Source organism: Adiantum capillus-veneris, chromosome 17, assembly GCF_014529385.1.
Source record: "Adiantum capillus-veneris isolate H3 chromosome 17, ASM1452938v2, whole genome shotgun sequence".
NCBI lineage: Eukaryota > Viridiplantae > Streptophyta > Polypodiopsida > Polypodiales > Pteridaceae > Adiantum > Adiantum capillus-veneris.
This window is the reverse complement of record NC_140947.1, coordinates 46,068,148-46,089,997: the sequence shown is the minus strand read 5'-3', so window position 1 is coordinate 46,089,997 and position 21,850 is coordinate 46,068,148. Positions and strand designations below refer to the sequence as shown.

The window sequence follows — 21,850 nt, the reverse complement described above, 5'->3', positions numbered from 1 at the left end:
CACGATCTGTAGTCTCTAATTTATTCACAATTGTTGCCTTGTATTGTAAAATCTGGGGAAGTATGTACATATGGTTAGTCACACAATTGGTGGTTATTATCTACACGACCAAGGATATTATGATTTTCTTTAATTTATCTATGGTTGTTACATTGTATTGTATTGCTGGGAAGGAGGCACTCAATGTAGATAGTAAGCATAGAACACCACATGGTGGTCTAGAGAAACATTCATGACATCAACACAATGAAATGACACGAATAGTTTTAGAAGTGAGAATCCTTTAGATGTCAGTTTCTCTGTTCGGGGTTCCCATTCCCTACATTCCTTGTGACAATTTGATCCTGGCAATACCTGCTGTTTATGTCATGATAGCTCATTATTTCATTCGAACATTTTTTGGGTTCCTACTTGCTTTTGCAACACTTTTTTCCGTGAATCTGAAGATGCCTTGGTGGGCTGTTTCCCTAAAGTGCACTATCTAAAGCTCCTTGTAGCTTAGCTGATGATTGTAAATAAGTCATTGTGTTATGTTTTTTATGGTTGGTTCATTCCAGGACTTGAAGCAGGCAATGGTGATCAGGGAATATGAAGCTTTCCGCAAGAGAGAACAAAGAGCTCGATTGAAGAGAAGAGAAGATGTAGGTTTGGTTGTTGAAAGAGAAGGGAATGAAGCAGCTGAAGGAATAGAAGACTTAACAAAGGCACAGGGTTGTGCAGAAATTGTTGAGAATGAAAAAAGAGCAAAGATAGCAAAAGGGATTGCACGATATGTACTTCAAAGCACAAGTGGAATGGACATGGACACCAAGAAATACATCTTTAATCGGATGATTCAGCACCCTTCACTAAAAGATATCTAGAACGACAAAGCATCAACACCCTATTTTGCAGATACACTGATAGGAAATATTCAGAACACACTTCAAGACTTGAAGAGGCCATAAGCTGAAGATGAGATCTTCCTCAAGAGGTCTACAATGATGATGCTTCTGAACTCAAAAAACCCAGAGGAGGCACAAGGCCTTCATGTTAATGTTGTCTCAAAGCTACTTTCTATTCATAGAAGGAACTTGTATGGAGCCAAGAATCGTCTACTCCAACAAACTGAGAAGACCACTTTTCCCTTTTCCACATGTCATCAGAGTCTTCAAAAAAGTCCCATATTTGAAGAGGTAAAGGAACTAATAGTCAACTTTTGGATGCTTGAGACTAGTGTATCCCCCAACAAAAAAGACATATGTGGAAAGAGAATTGGTCGGAAGGAGTATATCGAACATCCCATCTATTTATTGGAAGTATCATAGGTATGGAAGAAACTGTATGCCATGTAGTGGCTTTTTGTATTTGTTAGATACTCTTGCCGGGTAGAAGCTTTTCGACTGCACAACTATTTGAATTACTTACATAACTATTGTCAGGGTTTAGCTACCAATTATTGACCATTATCTATATGTTTGGCTGCCAATTATTGTTTCATGGTTGTTCGTTATCGCTATTCTTTGGCAATGGCTAGTTAATAGCTGTCAAATTTTGGCAAGTAGCTATCCGTGTTTTATAGATAACTCTTGCCACACTAATAGCTATCAAATGCATTTTACTTCATAGCCACCCACTAGCTATGTTGTACCATCTTATAGCTAGTCAAATATATGTTGTAGTTGTTCACTATATTGGCCAATTGATAGCTGTCAAAGTTTGACCGGTAGCTATGTGTTGTTACATAACTTCTGCCAGGCTATCTGATTGGTATTGATATTGATAGCCAATAGTGACTATTTTTGTAATTACCTACTTGTTGATAGTGATAGATACTTATAATTGTTATGTTATTAGCAGTTGTTTAATAGCTATTGATCAGGTGTTTGCCTTAGGTGAAACTATTTTATAGCTAGTGATTTCTATAAAATATCTCTTGATAGCTCTTTGATAGCAATTGATAGTTGTTCATGGCTTGTGATTTTTATTTCATAGCCAAAATTTTCTTTTTAATAGGTAATCAATAGATATTTTATAGCTAGTCAGTGACATTCTATAACTAGTGATGACTATTGATAACTAATAATCAAGTATTTTCTTTAGGATGAGGTATTTCATAGCTAGTCAGAGCTATTTGATAGCTATTCATGGCTAGTGATTGCTATTTCATATCTAGTGTTTGCTATTTGACAAATATTTTATATGTAGTAATTGCTATTTGATAGTTATTGGTAGCTCTTTGATAGCTACCAATAGCTATTCATAGCTAGCAATTGCTATTTTATAGCCATTTATTGGTATTTGATAGCTAAATAATAGATATTTCATAGCCGATGATTGCCATTTTATAGCTAGTGATCGCTATCAATAGCTAATAATCAAGTATTTTCTTTAGTTAAAGCTATTTCATAGCTAGTGATTGTTGTTTGATAGCTATTGATAGTTGTTCATAGCTAGTGCTTCTTGTTTCATAGCTATTGATAGCTATTTGATAGATATCTCATAGCTAGTGTTTGCTGCTATTTCATAGCCAGTGATTGCTACACGATAGCTACTAGAACAGCTCTTTGATAACTATAATAGCTAATGATAGCTATTTCATAGCTAGTGTTTACTATTTGATAGCTATTTTATAGATAGTAATTGCTGTGAGATAGCTATTGATGTTCATAACTACTATTTGATAGCTATTAATAGCTCTTTGGTAGCTCTTTTGTAACGGCTATTTGATAGCCTTTCCTAGCTAGTGGTTGTTTCATAGCTATTGACTGCTATTGGATAGCTAGCTATTGGAAACTATTCATAGATAGTGCTTGTTTTATAGCTATTGATAGATTTTTGATACATATCTCATAGCTAGTGTTTGCTATTTCATAGCCAAGGATACTTTATTGCTATTTCATAGCCAAGGCTACTTTATCGCTATTGATTGCTACTCGATAGCTAATAATAGCTCTTTGATAACTATAACAACTTTTCATAGCTAGTGATTGCTATTTCATAGCTAGTGTTTAGTGATTGCTATGTGGTTTCTATTGGTAGCTCTTTGATAGCTATTAACAGATCTTTAATAGTTGTTCATAGCTGGTGATAGCTACCTCTCAACTATTGATAGCGGTTCTTAGATATTTCATAACTAGTTATAGCTATTGATTTTGATAACTGCCATTTGATAGCTATTGGTAGCTCTCCGATAGCTATTGATAGTAATAGCTAGTGATAGTGAATGATCAGGTGTTTGCTTTAGGTGAAAGGTAATTTATAGTTAGTGATTGTATACGAAAGCTACCAGTAGCTGTTTGATAGCTTTTGATAGCTATTTATAGCTAGTGATTTTTATTTCATAGCTTTTGATAGCAATTAATAGCTACATCTTACTATTGATAGCTAATGGGTAGATGTGACACATGATTTCTTCATCATTCAAGATTTATTGTTGTGGAATGCAAGCTGAGCTCTACCAACATTTCAAGGATGCCAATCCGGATGTAGCAATCCAACTTCGTGCTTTTGAATCAGAGAAGCCCTACTTTGTGCAAAAGCTAAAGGATAGGCTGACATATTGTTGTATTTACCATGTGAAAATTTCATATTCGAAGGAGGCTGTGAATCATATGCGTAGTCAAGCATTTGCAATGCATGGTGGGTTGTGCAAATGTGCATGCGTTGTGTGCAATGATTCATCACTTGTAGGAACATGTGTTGCTACAAAGTACAGTGTGAAGAGCATTTCAAAGCTTATAGATTCTCTATTGTGTCCCAAGCAAGATGGTTCTACCTACCATGGTCTAAAATGCCACATGGGTCAATGTACAAAATGTGGGGTAGAGAAATTTGTATGTTGTCCATAGGAGTTGCTAAAGGATGCACGAACCATCAAAGTCAAAGTATTTAAGGATGTGGAAACAAGCAAATGTGAAGGTGGAAAGAAGAAGAAAAGGAAGGAACTTATATGCGAGGAGATGATCACTACTGATTTGCTACAGGTATTCAAAAAAGATCTCCAATTTTTCATCAAACATGACTTCATGTATCGATGGCAGGTTGAACAGTTCAAAGCGTGCATCACGCATTTTCCTGAAGATGTTGTATCTATGGTGGATTTTGCTGAGAATTATTCATTCAAGGAGTAGAATGAGATCCAGTCGATGCATTGGTATTCCATTTAGGTCACCGTTTTTGTACACATTACCTACTATCGTGTTGGACCTGAGATAAAAAAGACTTTGCACTTTTTCATTTTTGATGATAAAAATCACGACACTTTGTTTGTCCAACACTGCTTTATGCTACATTGGCAATGTATAAAAGATAGAGGCTTGGATGTTAGCCAGCACTGGGTTTGGTCAGATGGGGCAGCATCGCAGTTCAAGGCAAAAAGGCCTTTCTATTTTGTTGGTAGATATGCTGCTTTGACAGGGAAAGTGATGGTGTGGAACTTCTTTGGAAGTGGCCACGGGAAAGGAGAACATGATGGGCCAGGAGCAGTTGTGAAAAGGGCACTTACACACGACCAGCTAAAGATCAATGGAGCTACGCTCAAATGTGAAGCTGATGTTGTGCAATTTCTTCTCTAGCATTTGTCCGATGGATCCATTGCTCACTACCCTTCCAAGCATAGGCAAGTAGAGTGTGTGTTTTGGGAGGTCAAGCTTGGAGAAGTGTCCCGGGAGAACAGATGGGATTGTGAAGCTATCCCTAATGCACGCTCCATACATTCTATTCGGGGCTACTCAAAATAATATGGCTCCTCCATCGCACACAGGCAGCTATCTTGCGATTGTAGTGCATGCATGCACAACCAGTGGAAGAATTGCAACAACAAAACACATGTGTCTAGCTAGAGTTTCCACAAAATCTCTCAAAGTGATGGTGGAAATAGTGATGACAAATCTGAGGAGCCTATCTATGAAGGGCACTATGAAGCATTGAGTGATGCGATTCAGGTAGGTGATAACTTTGCTGTCAATGTCGAGGAGGGGAACGAAGAAGGTGTCGACTTTTACTTGATCAAGTGCACAAGCACATTGGAGAATCTCAAAGCACACGACATAGACAGTTGGGGCAGTGTGTTTGAAGCAGGGTCGCACATTTTGAAAAGCCTCTATTATAAGCAGGTTGATGATTATTGCTATAAGATTTTGGCTAGAAACACAATCTTCATGTACTCCCATCTTGTCAGGTGTATAAAAATCCCACTAACAGTAGTCTAGGGTGCTAGGGGATTGTATACAATCTCGTCGGAGGTCTTTGAATCTGTATACAACAGCATGCCATGGGAGATGTAATTTTAATCGTTTGGTTTTTATATGAGCAAACAAGTCTTGTCATTCTATTCATATGGTCTACATGCGTTGCCAGTCAGTTATGCAGGGTTAACAGGTACAATTTTTTACCATTCGTTGCCAAATCTACAAGTAATTTGTCTTATTTCTATCAATACAACTCTCATGGCACCAAAACATGGAAATTGAGCATTTCCTAAACAGATGACGTTTATGTACTCAAAATTAAGACCAGAACTTAATAAGCTTCGCACGAAAGTAAACAGTGCAATGTCGCATAAAGCCAGATTTTGTATAATGTACTCAACATAAGAGTGGAACTTAATAACCTTCTCAGGAAAAAAACAGTACATGGTCACTTTGAGCGATGAATTATATTACAAATTTTTGCAATGAGCAAGAACCATAAAAAAGTATGGTGTTACAAATAGGATGAACAAAGGGGATTCTCTAAATCTGCACAAAAGCTACATCCCCTAGCTGTTACAAAAAGCAGGCTGTCCAAACTTCAGAGGAAATCCACCAATGTGCCCAAGCGTGTCTGTCCAGGCCGTTTATGAAGAGTAGGGTCCCACACCACCTTGTAAACCTCCTTTTTCTCTGGGAAATCCCTCACTTTGTCAGATGCCTCCCGCCATTGAATCTCCTCAGAGGTCTTCTTTTCAATTTCGCCCCATCTAACACGATGGAAACACTCTAGGCTTCTCTGTCCATGCAACTCTATAAGATCCTTAACAATCAAGTCCTTTTCACTGCCCTAGGTGCCAAACACATCTCCTCCTCCGGTAACAAACTACGTTCTGTCCCTTGCCTTCAGGTACTCATACAACCATGGGGCAAGCTTATGTGTAAGGAATGGCCTTCGAGTTGTATCGTTAGGCAAGCCAAACGTTGGCACAATGTAGCAATTGCCAGAAAAATTAAATATACACTTGTATAAACTATCATCAACCAGTAGCGTATTGTGTGGACCAAACTGACCATTACATTTGTTCCAGAAATCATTGAGGTGCTTGAAGAAAATGGGTTTTTTGCCCTTGATTTTGTGATTATGAAGCACATCACAGGAAGTCTCTACAATGAACCCAGCTACGATTCCTCATAAACCTAGAAAGCATTCACGGAAACGCTTTACGACATTATGTTCCATGGCTGAGCTCCAAATGAAGACATTGAAATGAGTTGCTGTCCACAATAAGAAATGCCTTGCCTCTTGGCCTCTCCACCAGTACCTGGTCATATTGTAGATTCCATGTAGGGGAAAACATATCTTCTTCCATATCCACTTTAAGAATCAAAAGACCATTCATATCCAAAATAAGATCCCGAGGATCATTGTGTACACTTTCAGGGACAACATGATAATCCTCCTCAGCTGATGCAAGAATCCTGCTTGAATCGTTGCAATTTGGGAAAGCCCATGAACATGAGCTGGATGCATACACATGTGCCAACCTGATGTGGCCTTGACTTTGGCTTTGTTTTTTATGGTGGACATACTACTAGCATCTACATTAATTCCTTATGAATTACTGTATACACAAGACTGTCTACATAAGTTGACTAATTGTGAGGAAAAACAACAAAGTATTTGCAAAAATAGCTTGGAATAGCATTCATATTATGTCCTTGATACAGAAAAGTTTACAAAGATGCATCAAGGGACAATAGACCAGCACCATGATCTTGGCTGGTGGTATTAGGGTGATCATCCAAAGGACTTGCTTGATGAAATTGTTGTGGAGCAGGTACACTGCCATCAACACTACCATCAATGCTCACACGATGAGCAGGGAATTCACTATTTAGGCTTGCATCAGCAACTGTACTCAGGAGCAGGCACGGTACCATCAATGCTTACACGATGAACAAGGACTTCATTGTTTAGGCTTGCATTAGCAACTATATCAGGAGTAGGGCCTTCAACACCAACCATTGTTAGGTCAATTACCCGAGTCAGAGTAGGGTCTTTGCCAACATCCTTTGCATGCCTTTATATTTCAACATCTGGGCAAGGGATTTCACTGCCACTCCTAACATCTAGAGGAGTTTTGTTGAACAGAGTTTTCTTCATCCTCTTGGATGGTGGATTTGGTGACCCTTGCCTCTTTCTTTTAGCTTCTTCCAGCATGTTCTCTAGAGTGTCTCCACAATATTTATTGATAGGAGATTCTACATGTTGCTATGCCATCAGTAAGTGCTCCAAAAAGACAAAAAAACTCAACCACGTGTAAGTGGGCTGACACTAAATTTACTAAGGCATACCTTTCTGCATCAATGTATCACTATTTGTATCTTCATTGTTAGCTCCGTGTGCAATTATTGACCTTCTTGTCAACCTCCTAGACATACTTTGCCCATGCTTGCCACCTCTTGCAAGCTTTCCCTGTTTTACCTTGTCCTCTATGTCTCCAATTGTTGCCTCTAGAACATCATCAGGTGTCTCAGAGATCCCTAGAGCTGTAATGGAAGATGTGATTAAACTAGAAGTACCTTCAAAGCTACTTAATAACTATCTAGAAACTGGCTAATAACATAATATTAACTGGCTAACATTAACTATCATACACCACCTAAAACTCTGTAATACTTTGCCAACAACATGTAGCCATAGCATGACTGGAGAGGTACACAACGTGAAACTTAGCAAGAAACTCTGGACCTCACCTTTGCTTTGAAGACCATCTTTTGGACTTATGGAGCAGCCCGCAGCAACGTCACAAGTACTACTTTTTCCGATTACTGGTAGCTGTGAATTCTTGAAGGGGCTTCAAGAAGACTTTGTTGGGATACTCCCTAACAATCAGAGCTGACTGTGAATCCTGTTGACTGCATTGTATCTCCACCAGATGTCTTCGTTGACTGCATTTTATCTCCACCAAATGTATTTGCTGCTGTTACACAATCAGCTGTTGTTACAAAAAGATACCAAGCAGTAATTAAAAAAGGAAGTCAACCTTTTGGAAACAAAGTCAAACTTTTCAACAAATTATTGGACAGCTTTTGGTTGTTAACAACTAGAAATACTTGCTGCATACTGAACGAGAAAAGATTTACCACACACTATCAACAACTATTAGGGAGATGATTAACAAGCATCAAGTAGCATTTGCCTGCTACTAGCTCTCTAAACCTAGCAAATGGCTATCACCCACTAACTGGTTAGAGCTATCTGTTAGGCATCTATTAATAACTAGTAAAAATCTTTCTGAGAAGCAGTTATAGCCTATTTGCTTGCAAGCTATTGAGCAACAATTGGTTGTAAATAACTAGACAATACTGGCCACATAGTCAATAAGAGTATATACCACACAATCAACAGCTAATGTGGATCTATTTAACAAGCATAAAGTAGCTTTTACCAGCCAGTAGCTCTCTAAACCTAGCAGGTAGCTATCACCCACTAGCTATGAAAAACAATAGCTACCCAATAGTTGGTTAATACCTACACAATAGGTAGCTATCACTCACTAGCTATGAAAAACAATAGCTACCCAATAGCTGGTTAATACCTACACAATAGCTACCTAATAGCTGGTTAAAATAGCTAAAAGCTCTCAAAACCTGGCAAATAGCTATTACCCACTAGCTCTGGAAGACAATAGCTTCTTAATAGCTGGTGAGATAGATACTTCCATCTAATAGCTCTCAAAACATTCCAAATAGATATTACCCAACCCAATAGCTATGGAAGACAATAGCTACCTGATAGTTGGTTCTAAGCTGTCAGTCAAGTAGCTATTGATAGCTGGCCAGAGAGCTACTAGCAGCTGATATCTCTCAAAACCAGGCAAATAGCTTTGACCTAATAGCTATGGCAGGCAATAGCTACCTAATAGCTGGTTGTAAGCACTATCAAGCAGCTATTAATAACAACTTCAAATGGATACTACCAACTAATAGCTCTCCAAAATTGGCAAAACTCTATTATCCACCAGTTGTGGAAGACAGTAGATGTTATCAATAGCTACTTCCAGCTAATAGCTCTCCAACCCTGCAAAATAGCTATCACCCACTAGCTGTGGAAAATAGCTATCATCCACTAGCTATGGAAGCCAATAGCTAACTCATACCTGATTAAGATCTCTATCACACAGCTATTAATAATAGGCCAAATAGGTACTGCCAGCTAATAGGCCATCACCCACTAGCTATGGCAGATGATAGCTACCTAATAGCTGGTCAAAAGCTATCTGAGAAGCAACTTTAGCCAAGTTTGGGTCTATAATATCTACTTGCAAGCTATTAATAGTTATTTCTTGTTGCTAACTAGAAATAGTGGCCACATGGTGATTGAGTGTGTATATCTACACACTATCAATAGCTATTGTACAACTACAAAAGTCAATAGCTACCTCATAGCTGGTCAAAAGCTTCGGGACCAACAGATATGTAATAGCTAGTACCCAGCTATTAGAGAGCTATTAAATTCTAATAGCTAGGAATACTGGCAACTAGTGAATGAGAAAGTATTTACTCACACAATTAAGAGCTATTCTGGAGCTATTTAACAAGAGCCAGGTAGCTATTACCAGCTAGTAGCTCTCTCTAAACCTAGCAGATAGCTATCACCCACTACCTATGGAAGCCATTGGCAAACTAAAAGCTAGTTTAAAGCTATATCTAATAGCTTTTTAAAACCTTGTGATAAGCAGCTATTGGTAATTGGACAGTAAGTTGTATTAGTAGCCAATAGCTATCAAATAGCTAATTCATAGTTGTACCTAATACAATTATTGGTTACTAATACATCTTACTACTAATTACAAGCTATTTGATAGCTATTTGACAGTTGACCACTAATTACAAGCTATTAACAGCTATTGTTTACTAAGATAATTTACTACTAATACAGCTATTGGTTACTAATAGAGCTTACTACTAATACTTTTGGTTACTAATACAACTTTTCCTTCCTTTGAAGCTTGAGTAACCAGAATTGGGAACATACCTATTGGAGTAAATTTTTCTTCTGCCACGGATGTTGTCTTTGCACCAAACATCTTCTTCACAAAAGCAGGGATCTCTATGCCGCATCCCGGTGCCAAGCATGAATCACTCAGCGTGGACAAAGTTGCGAAACAAAAATTGTAAAATTGCACTGCCAACAAAAGCCTCCTGATTTTTGAGTCTCGCCAAGAGCACATTATTTTGTTGCAGCCTCTCCTGTATCGGACAAAAAAATTCAGCAAAACTGTTCAAACACAAAATAAGAGGAACAATAGTATCTTCTTAGTGTTCGCAAATCAACCTGTATGGCTGCAACATCATTGTTTTCATACGTGCCACCCTCTTCGACACCAAGAACACTGAGAAATTGCAAGTTAGCACTGATCACAGCTTGCAACGTCATCATCCTCTCCAACGGCACATTGCCACTAGCCTCAAGCATGGCTAATTCTTCTCGTGCTTCCCGTAACTATTTCAAGAAAGTGTCTGCCTTTGACTAAACTTGCACTTCCACTTGTGCTTGCTACATTTCTTTAGAGATTTGCCCAATTTCACTCTCAAGCTGCCTAAATTTAGCTTGTACATCAGACTGCATGATCTGTGCCAACTCTACATACCAACTATTTGACGTATCCACACTTGCCTTTGATGACTGAGCTACCAATACTGACTTGCACACTATTTTCCCGTCAGTCATGTGCGTCATTACTCTAGACATCTTGTTGGAGAGACCTTGCTTATGTGCCCCCAGTCGAGTAACTGAGTTCTCGGCCACAACAGCCCAAGCTACCCGGTATTTGGACTTGTTGAGAGACAAGTCCGCCCTCTATCAATTTTCAAATGCAAATGCTTTGGCAAACTGGTCAGCGCACTCACCGTTTATAGGTAACTCTTGGTAAACCATCTGATACAGCATCATGAATTTATCATAAAGCTCTGACTGTATGGTTCGAAGCTTCACCTTCTGCCCTTTGGTTGGTAGCACCGTGAACACGGACAACCAGTCTTTCTCTGTAACATCCATAAAGTGTGGGTTGTCAACCCCGTCCAGGCTGAGGTTGTAGACTTCATGGAAGTCTTGTCTTGACATGCAAAGTTTTGTATGTTGGATTCTAGTAAATGGAGGTGGGTTCCACCTGAAATATACATATAAAACCAGTTTTATAATTAAATGACCCATCGAAATAGCATTTTTAATCATCATTTCACCACAAGAAGTAACTAATGATAGATAAAATCTCCTAAGAGGAAGTATTTTAGCACCAATAACAAATCCTAATGTTGAAACAAGACTCTCTGTGTGTAGGTATGTGTGTGTGTGTGTGTGTGTGTGTGTGTGTGTGTCCATGGACATGCATCATAGAACAAAATGAAACTGAAAAAGAAACATACAATGGTCACAGTTGGGTGGTGAAGCTATCGGGACATGAAAGCACCTTGTAATGGTGACAGGGGAAAAAGCAAGCAAAACATGTCCAATCAAAGGTGACAAGCTTGAGACTAAGATACCTTGTTTCAAACATGCAATACTTTTAGTTGTGCATGTGTGTGTGTGTGTGTGTGTGTGTGTGTATGTGACATAGAAAGAGAGCAAGGTGTAAGGTCTCTGACCCCGATTAAAAAGAGCACCATTGTACCATGAAATAATCATAATGGAAAAAGTTACTATTTTTAGCAGTTTTTCAAATTCTGTCAGTGCCATCATGTTTAGAATATTTTAAAGCTTCGAAATGTGAATTAAAATATTTTTTGTGAAAAAATTCCAAAAATAGTAAGTTTTTGGTCACCCGACCCGTCCAGTTTTGACCGTCTCGAAAAATTGCACCTGTACCCCAAATTTGAAAAAAATGCATTTTCGGACCCCGGGAAGCTGCTAAATATGGCAGGTACTCGGACCAGTACGCCTTAGTTAGAGCTTAGTATAGTAATTTACGGCATTAAATTCCGACTCGTATGGACCGTTTTAGCCTAAAACCAATTTTTTCCTAGAGTTGTGCAGGGAGGCACCGGGGCTCGAGGCTGTGTGAGAGCAGGTTCCAGGCCACTTTGAGCCAGCTTTAACAGCTAGGGGGCGCCCTCTTGCCTTGTGGGAGTTGTAGGAGAGTTTCCAAGCTAGAGAGTGGGTGTGAGAGCCAGTTAGACTAGCTAAATGGACACTTGGTGGGAAGGTAACTAGACTTGCCAATTCATGGAGTGAGTGCTCACTCAGATGCTTATAGCAGCTAGGTTCGATTTTCAGCCTTGAGGAGACTATTTAAAGGTGTGCTCACACACACACACACACACACACACACACACACACACACACACACACACACACACACACACACACACACACACATGCTCACACACACACCCAGCATACACACACACACACACACCTTGGGGAGGTGTTGCCGACACACGCAGTTTTTGAAGGAGAAGCAAAGGAGGGAAGTACTGTTGAATTCTCGTCTTGAGAACTCATTTGGATCAGAAAATCGAGAGGAGTTTCAGCCCCTAATCATGGTAATCATGATTTAATTTATGCTCTTCTGTAATTCTTTTCATTATTCCCTTAATTCCTCGTCTACTATGCTTAATCCTAGTTATAATTCCCTATAGCTGCTCTCTAAATCTCCATAGCTATACTCCATTACATAATCATCATCCAAATAGCTAATTATGCAGCCATTCATCACTCTTAATCAATGATTAATACTAGATTAGAGGAGATTTCTCTCTCTAGGCAGCATAGTAATAAATTGTTAGCCGGTAATGGTGTAGATTTGATGAAATTCATTCTTTTGCCACATAATATTGGTGTAACTGAGTTAGATTCAATTTCTCATACATTAATATGTGATTAAGGAAAAAATTAATCCACTAAGAAGAGAATTTTCTCTCACCTATATAGGCATGCGGTAATTCTGCATCCTTCTAATTGCATTAGGAAAGTGATTGACCTTGCTTAATTCATCTCTCTTGTAATTTAAGTAGTAAAATTATGAAATTCTTAATCATCTAAGCCAAGTGATTAACTTTAGAGCTGGTTCCCATAGGACAAGTAAAGTATTATCCATAAAATTACTATGTCTCGAAGGAAATTTCTAACCCTCTCGCATAAGGGGCATTGTTCAATGATTCTAATCTATCATTTGGAATGTTATGATGCTCTCGGACATTAGCTCTTTTTTTCAAGTTTATCATTTAAAGTAGTGAGTATAAAATGGCCCCGGTTAAGAGAACTCGCTTCGGTGGCGTCCACGACCGCGAGGCGGAAACGAGCAATGTGAATGGAAAAGGAAAACCCCCCATGGACGAACAAGCACCAGCCATCTCATGAGCTATCGACGAAGAAATGGAGGAGGTAGGTCACAATTTCATTCAGTTGTTTAATTTAACATTGCATACGATAAGTTAGGAAAGAACATAACCCCAAACATGTTGGAGAAATCCGACGGAAACCTCGGCATTTGTATTCAAGTGTATATTAAAGTCTAAGTAGGAAAGACTGGTTGATGGATATATTGTTTGAAAATAGGAAAGAATGTCTGCTAGGGAAAGTTTAGCTCGACATGTTCATTCTATTTCCAATGTTGAACTAGTCCTGATCCCCCTACTGATCATAGGGGGTGGCTCGCGACGATTTCGCAGTAGCTAGAGTTACTAGCTTAGAGCATTTACCCACGACTTGATTTCTATGCGGTGAGAACCCACGTCTTGCTTTCTTTGCGGTGGGAATGTCCATGGCGTGCTTTCTATGCGGTGGACATACCTAGTTGTATGGGTAGCTAGGCGACAACGGGAGGAGTAAACTCTCGCTGGAGGGGGATGTTGTACCTCGAGAACATTCAAATTTTAATGAATAAGTTTGAGTAGAATTTTTACTAGAATTACTATCTTGGTGCCGCTTTGCAATACTGGTTGAAGGGTTGTCTTAACGAACTTTGTGAATCGGAATTTAATCAAGGAACTTTTATGTTGAACAACCATTGTGGTAGTAATTCCGACACACAAGGAAGTGTGAGTGTGGGGGTGGAAAGTGGGGGCTTGGCTCGGGTTGCCAATGCCTATGAGAAGGGTGGTCCCGATTAGTCGGGAACTCTCCGTCCCCATAGTGTTATAAATCGACACTAGTATTACTCATTGCCCCAAGAGCGGCGAAGTCTCAAGTGTCGTGCCTCTGAAAGCTATGGGAAAAAAGGCACTCGGGACTTTCCTCCTCTTGAAAGGTGGGTCTTAGGATCGCTAGATAAGTTAAGTACGCTTCCACTGTGAGGTGGAGCTAGATCTCGTTGCTAGTAGGCTCAAACTCGACTCACTTTGTGATGAGAGATCGTCTGCTAGATGAACCCTGAACCATTTTTTTTGCTTCCGCTATAGATCTAGTGGCCACCAGGTTTACCATCAGATCCGTCGTTTGAGACGGCGGGGTGGGGACCTCACACAAAGGATGACAGATATTGACCACCCTGCCTCAGAGAGAAAGAGAGAACCTGAGGTGACATCCTACCCTGCTGCTGTTGTGTGCCCTGCTGCTATTTCTTCTTGCTTGAGACAAAGAGAAGCTACATGAATGCGCTCAGTGTGCTCAACATCCACGCAAGTACGAGCTAGTGGGACCTCTCTTGCACGTATGAGATTTGGTGTTTTTTTTTAGTATTTTTTGAATCCAAAAATTTCAAAGTCGCTAACAGCTAATGATAGAGTTATTAAGTGGCTATTAAAAAAGAGCTTTCAACCCATAAAAGTGTATCACCCTGTCATGCTTCCACCCTTGAGCTTTGGGTGGAAGTAGTAAGTACGTCTGTGTACTTAATCAACCAGTCACCCTCAATAGCATTGGATGGGGGAGTTCTAGAGGACGCATGGACAGGTAAACAAGAATATTCCTTTTTGTTGGAATATTATGGCCGGCTAGCGGCCGAAAAGTGTTCGAAAAACGACCGGACAGTTGGTTGGTTGGCCGATGGCCGGTGGCCTGATTCAATGGCCGGTGGCCGAATTCAAAAGCAGACTTGTCTCCTCAAGGCCAACCACACATGGGCAGATTGGAGGGTCCAATTTGGACTTATCTACACAAGGGCGGCTACACATGGCTGCCTCTCATGAGAGAGGGCAACCCTTTTGGCCTATAAAAGGAGGCCTCTTCTATACACAAAAATGGATTGTGAAGCATTGTGGTGCATTGTGAAGGTGGTGTGAGGTGGTGAGAGTGAAGCAAGGCAAGAGCTCTATTAAGGGTATAATCCCTTTGTATCCTACTTCTTGTTTGAAGTATAAATCCATTGAGTGGCTTCTTTCCCGTGGATATAGCCCACATTGGGTGAACCACGTATATCTGCTGGAATTAGGGTTGCAGAGAAACACACACAGCTTGGAGAAGATGAAGGAAGCTCAAGGCACACAATAGAGAGTATGTTACTTAGTGTGCAATGGAAAGATAGTTAGCCCTAGAGTGATGGGCGTATATACAATGCACGGGGGAAAAAACCTCCTAAAGAGGGAAAAAATGCCCCGGCGGTCCTAGTGTGTTCACACACATCACTACCACATGTATATGGTAACAAATCCCCCTTGGAGTGATGCGGTGAACGAGAGCTGGCACATGAGTAAAGGGAAGTGCCATGCCCTGAGGACAGGATCAGTCCACAAAGGGGAGTAAGCCCAAAGCTTTGCGGAAAGCTTCAAGCTTCTCACGAGACAATGCCTTTGTGAAAAGATCTTCAAGGTTGTCCTGTGTTGGCACATAAGCCAAGCTGATCTCTCCTGCTGAGAGCCTCTCCCTGACATAGTGGTAATGCACCTCAATGTTCTTTGTGCGAGCATGAAAAACTGGGTTCCTCGCAACTGCCAATGCGCTCTGACTGTCAGTGTAGATAGTGTTGGCAGTGTCCTGTCCAACACCCAAGTCAGCCATAAGGCGTCTGAGCCATACACACTCAACCGTAGCTGTGAAGACTGCCCTGTACTCAGCCTCACAACTCGAAGTGGCCACAGTAGGTTGCTTCTTGCTCAACCATGATATACATGAACTGCCAAGCATGAAACAAAAACCACTTGTGGACACTCGCGTGTCAAAACAACCAGCCCAATCTGAGTCCGAAAAAGCATGTAAGTCTGGCGGCAATGATCCCCCCTTGGGATAAAACAAGCCAAGATGTAAAGTGCCACTAAGGTAGCGGAAAGTCCTCTTGACAGCCTGCCAATGCTTAGACCCTGGGCTATGCATAAATCTGCTGACCTGCGAGACTGCAAACTGAATATCTAGCCTCGTGTTGCATACATAAATGAGGCAGCCAACAGCAGTTTGGTAAAGAGTGACATCAGCAGGATCGCCAGCATCATGTAGACTCAACTTCAAACCTGTTTCCATGGGAGTGGCAATAGGTTTGCAATCCTCAAGTCCAAACTTACATAGCAATGTCTCTATGTAACTTTTCTGACACAAGGCAATACCACCATCACACTGCTTAAACTGTATACCCAAGTAATGATGCAACAGCCCCAAATCTTTCATCTTGAAAGTAGCATTCAAATCAGCCTTAAATTCAGCAATATGTCTCTCATTTGGTCCAGTGATCAGCAAATCATCAACATAAAGAACCACAATGAGAAATACATCATCCTCACGCTTTACATACAATGTGCTTTCTGTTGGACTGTTACGAAAGCCTCGTTTAACCAAATGAGTGTCAGCTTTCTCATACCAAGCACGAGGAGATTGCTTCAACCCATACAAAGCCTTCTTACATTTGCACACTTTGTCCTCTTGTCCTTTTATGACAAAACCGCGAGGCTGCGTTACATAAACTTCCTCAAATATGTCACCATTCAAGAAAGCAGTAACAATGTCTGATTGATGTACATCCCAACCAAAATGAGCTGCCAATGCACATAGAAAACGCATAGTAGTCATACGACAAGTGGGAGCAAAAGTCTCTTCATAATCTATGCCTTTTTGTTGTGCATAACCCTTTGCAACAAGTCGAGCCTTATGGCCATCGATCTCACCATCCGGCTTGCGTTTCAACTTGTAAACCCACTTCGTACCAATGGCCTTTTTTCCAGGAGGCAAATCACATAAAGTCCATGTGTCATTCCATATAAGTGCATCATATTCTGATTTCATGGCAGCAATCCAATTTTCTGAATTCTGTGCTTCATCAAAAGACAGAGGCTCCTCAACATCATGTAAACTAGACACAGCCAAAGCATAACAATCTGATGCATAAGATGCATGGCAAGAGCCTGAACGAGTACGACTAGATAAAGGTGCATCCAATTTACTATCACGCAAAGTGTGCACCAGCCATTTTGGCATACCTCTAGCCTGCTCATTTTCAGCCCTTTCCTCATCAAGTACATCATGTACATCTGCATCAGTAATAGGCTGTTCTAAAACATTTTCAGAAACTCCCATAGGCTGTACATTTGCCTCATTGGAACTTACATTCGTATTTCCACCACTGAAAAGAGGCAACAAAGTGTCATAAATGTCATGTGAGCTTACATTACTGTCTCTAGTACATGACAGCAAGGGCTGAACAGAGTCTTCCACAAACACTACATCCCGTGAAACCAGAATACATTTTGTTTGCAGATGATACAACCTGTAACCTTTGCTTTCAGCACTATAACCAACAAAAATACATTTGACAGCCTTATCATCCAATTTTCTGCGCTGCACTTGTGGCACCAAAGCATATGCCAAACAGCCAAAAACACGCATGTGCTCAATAGAAGGTTTTCTATCATGCCATGCTTCATATGGAGTAATAGATTGCAAAGCTTTCGTAGGACACCTGTTAAGTACATAAGTGGCACACATGATGGCCTCAAGCCAAAAAGAATGCGGCAAAGCTTGACTTTTGACCATACATCGTGCCATTTCCGTTAGTGACCTGTTTTTCCTCTCAGCAACACCATTTTGCTGAGGTGTATAAGGCACTGTACATTGGTGTTTTATCCCACGACTAGCCAGAAATGCATTAAATTCATGAGACATACATTAGGAAATTTCGGAGGTCATTTGGAGGGCCTTCTAAGAAAATGTATTTTTTGCACTCTCTCTCTAGAAAAAATGGCAAATAAAAGAGCTGGGTCTTTCATAGTAAAACTTCAAAAAGTGTACTTTAAGTAGATTCCTTACTCTTCTGAACATTCATTCGTAGTGATTGAGGGATAATCCTCTTTCCAGTTGCATTGAATGAACAACGTCAATACGGAGGGAATGAGGCTAACATGGAGGGACGAATCCGCAACCGCTATTCACTTTCCATTAAACCTGCACATTTGGCTAATGGCGCACTCCTCAAATGGCACAAATGTTACCCAGAAACGAGCCAAATATCACCTTCACATTGATTTGGACAATGAGTACCAACCATTGATTAAGCGCAGTAAAACAAACACACATATACCTCCCGCCTCCATAGACACGCTCAGAGCTCAAGGAGCTAAACACATAGATATCTGGACGAGAGGCTCTCTCTACCCTAAGAATCCAATAACTAATGCGTCTCCACCGTTTGTCAATCCTACAAGCTTATTGACCTTTGCTGGTGATGGAGAAAAGGGCCTTCTGGGTTATTGTAAATCACTTACAAGAGAAGCTGAAACTTACAAGAGCATTCTCCAAGCTCAACAATGTGAGATTGTTCGCCTTTCACATTTACATTCTACAGATCAGGTTACCATTTTGCAACATAAAACAGAGGTACAAGAACTGAAAGGAAAGGTGCGAAGTTGTCAAATGAAGGACACCATCTTGGGTGGTCGTATCCGAAAGAAGAAATTGCGCAATCTTGAAACATTGCAGGTTGCATCAGGAGGTCTCAAGAAAAGAATCCGAGCATTAAGGTGATGCTTCTTGGTTGGCTACATTGTCTTAGTTAAGTAATCTCTTTGTTTTTTCTTGTTATGCATTGTTTTCATGTGCCTAAATAGTGTTAGTGAAGCAAATTTTCTATTATTTACTTATGCATTGTCTTCATGTAGAGATTCAATCTATCCTGACAAGGAAAACATTGACCCCAAAGCCAATATAGGAAAGAAATTGAAGCCACTTATAAGTAGAAGCCTGGCAGCAGATATAGTACATGACAAGAAGTTTAAGGTTCTACAAAGAAATGTAGTGGACCGCTTTATTTCAGAGAACTCAGTGCCTGCAAAAGAGATACAAGGCACACTTGATTCACTTGGTGTAAGCAAAAGAGGATATTCGGCTATCCAAAAGTCTGTCTCATCCATCTTTGTTAGGAAGGGTATAAAATCCAAACTTCTACCATCAGCCTCAAGTGTTTGGAAAGAAAGGCTTCAGCTTAACGAGGCACAGGGAGACTATCTTGGACAACCCTTTCATATTAAAGCAACTTACAGTGGCCATGGAGCGAACATGGCATATGATGAGTTCAACAATATTTTTATGGACCTGCGGATACTACAGAAGAGAATGGTGGAGTTTTACAACATCACATTTGAAGAGTCACGCGGGCTATTACATTTTGTGTTAAAACTGGATGAGTGTGAGCTTGTTAAAGAGAAAAAGCTAGAGCGTGTTACTATTACTTTAATGAATAGAGCCCTCTCAAAGTGTCCCAGTGATGATCCTTTATATTTTAGTGTTCAATCAGAATCTAACATATGGTGGCTTGGTGCGTTTGAGGTAAGCGATATTCTCAAGTAAGCTCAAATGTTCAGATCTGCTTAAGTCTCATTTATTTTGTGTTGCAGGTAAAGAAAGAAGATCATGAGATTCTATATTGGGTGTTCCATCGAACTAATATTCCGGAGGTGATTGATCGACAGACTAACCAGGGAGAGGTACTACGTCTAGATGGAAGGGGAGACTTTCAAGTTCAGTGGCATCTTGCAGGTGACCTTAAAACATTAAAGAGCATGTATAATTGTGGAATGGGTGCAATGGCAAAGTCACCGTGTTTGTTCTGCATGGAGCCTGCAAAGGTCATGGACCCAAAGTGGTGGAGAAAAGCTCCAACACGTCACATTGAGGATCCTGCTTTTCGACCCGTTTTGAAAATACCACTTGTGAATGTCCACATTTGTACAATGCATGCCCTTTGTAGAATTGTGGAGAAATTGGTCTACTTATACATTGGGTTTGCTTGGAAGATTAAGAACTCTGCAGAACGACAAGTAGCCCTGCAGTGCCTAGAAATGGTACTGTCGGATATGGGGCTTCATGGTGGCAATGTGAAAATCCAGCGGGATGAAAAGAGATCAACTGCTGAGAAGGATGTCCCATGCAAACCATCCATCAGTGGGGTGAAGGCACGGAGGTTTTTATCTAAGCCCCAAGGTACAAGAGATCCAAAGCTAACAAAACATGGAAAAATATATAACACATCTTATGTTAGCAAGGTAGAGTATCAAAGCTGGAAAAAGCTACATATTGCAGTCAAAGACCACGAACCAACTACTCGTAACGCGAAGGCTGAGGTTTGGCGATCAATAGACATCCTATTTTTGATGTGCGACAAAGATGACTGGTCACAAGGTGATATGAACAAGTTCAAGGAAAATCTCAACCTTCTGAAAAAATCATTCAAGACAGCATGGACAGACACCCAGATTACTCACTACATGGTATTATAATGTATTTCTTTCTCTCTTATGTGCAAATATGTTACTGTAAAACATTCTAACTAATCTGTTTTCATATCCAGCGCATCATCTTCAATCATTTGCCATATTTTATACAGAAGTATGGGAACCCGGCAATATGGAATACCCAAGGGATGGAAAAGTCTCATTACATGGCGAGAAATGTTTATTTCAGGCACACACGACATGGTGGCTCTCGAATCAAGGCTAACAGTTTGAGAGAACTATTTGAATCGTTCTATCGTAGAATCATTCATCGAATGCAGGCAAAAGAAGTCTTGGCAAATTCAGCAACAGCACAAGCCATCAGACATTTACAACAACAAAAAGCTAAAAGGTCAATGGCATACAACAACTCCGGAGCTTGTGAAAGTCAACGAAGGTGAAGAGAGACAATGGTGTATGTGAATCACAAGTGGAGAAAGATACTCTGAGTGGATGACATTGTACAAAATTTATGTAATACATGATCTTATACAATTGCTACTTGAAGTGTATCAAGATTTTGCAGGTTCAATTTTGTTTTTTGGCACGTCACCCTTGTAACGAATCATGAGATGTTTGCCATACTCTAAAAGTTCATCTGGGTTTTGTCTACCAAGAGCTAGTGCCATTGCTGTGTAGGTGTAGTAATACACTGCCCGACCACCTGTATAGCCTGGGCAGTAACCAAAACAATCTCTAGCAAACACTTTGTCCACAAGAATGACTTTATCTGCACTTTTGGGCAGCACCGGTCCACCCAAGAAGCGTGATAGTGTCTTGAATGTGTAAGTTGCTATTGAACCCTCTTGTGACATGGAATTGTAAAAAACTACTATCGGCGACTCGCAAAGCTTTGAAAGGTACTGTGCTAGGGCCGCATCCCTTCCTCGATACTCTCTTGTCCGGCGCCGAAGGAAGTCATCCTTGTCAGCAATCCAAGACTGCACATACAATGTCAAAAAGGACACAAAGAGAGAGAGAGAGCGAGAGCGAGAGAGAGAGAGAGAGAGAGAGAGAGAGAGAGAGAGAGAGAGAGAGAGAGA

At 40.3% G+C, this 21,850-nt stretch overlaps 3 pseudogenes; 1 reads left to right on the top strand and 2 right to left on the bottom strand.

Annotated features, from left to right (window-relative positions):
- The first annotated feature begins 539 nt into the window (after positions 1–539).
- LOC147437164 (uncharacterized) lies at positions 540–1,036 on the top strand (annotated as a pseudogene).
- Positions 1,037–6,908: 5,872 nt separating this feature from the next.
- Positions 6,909–7,200, bottom strand: LOC147437163 (uncharacterized; annotated as a pseudogene).
- Positions 7,201–10,710: 3,510 nt separating this feature from the next.
- Positions 10,711–11,285, bottom strand: LOC147437162 (uncharacterized; annotated as a pseudogene).
- Positions 11,286–21,850: the final 10,565 nt, after the last annotated feature.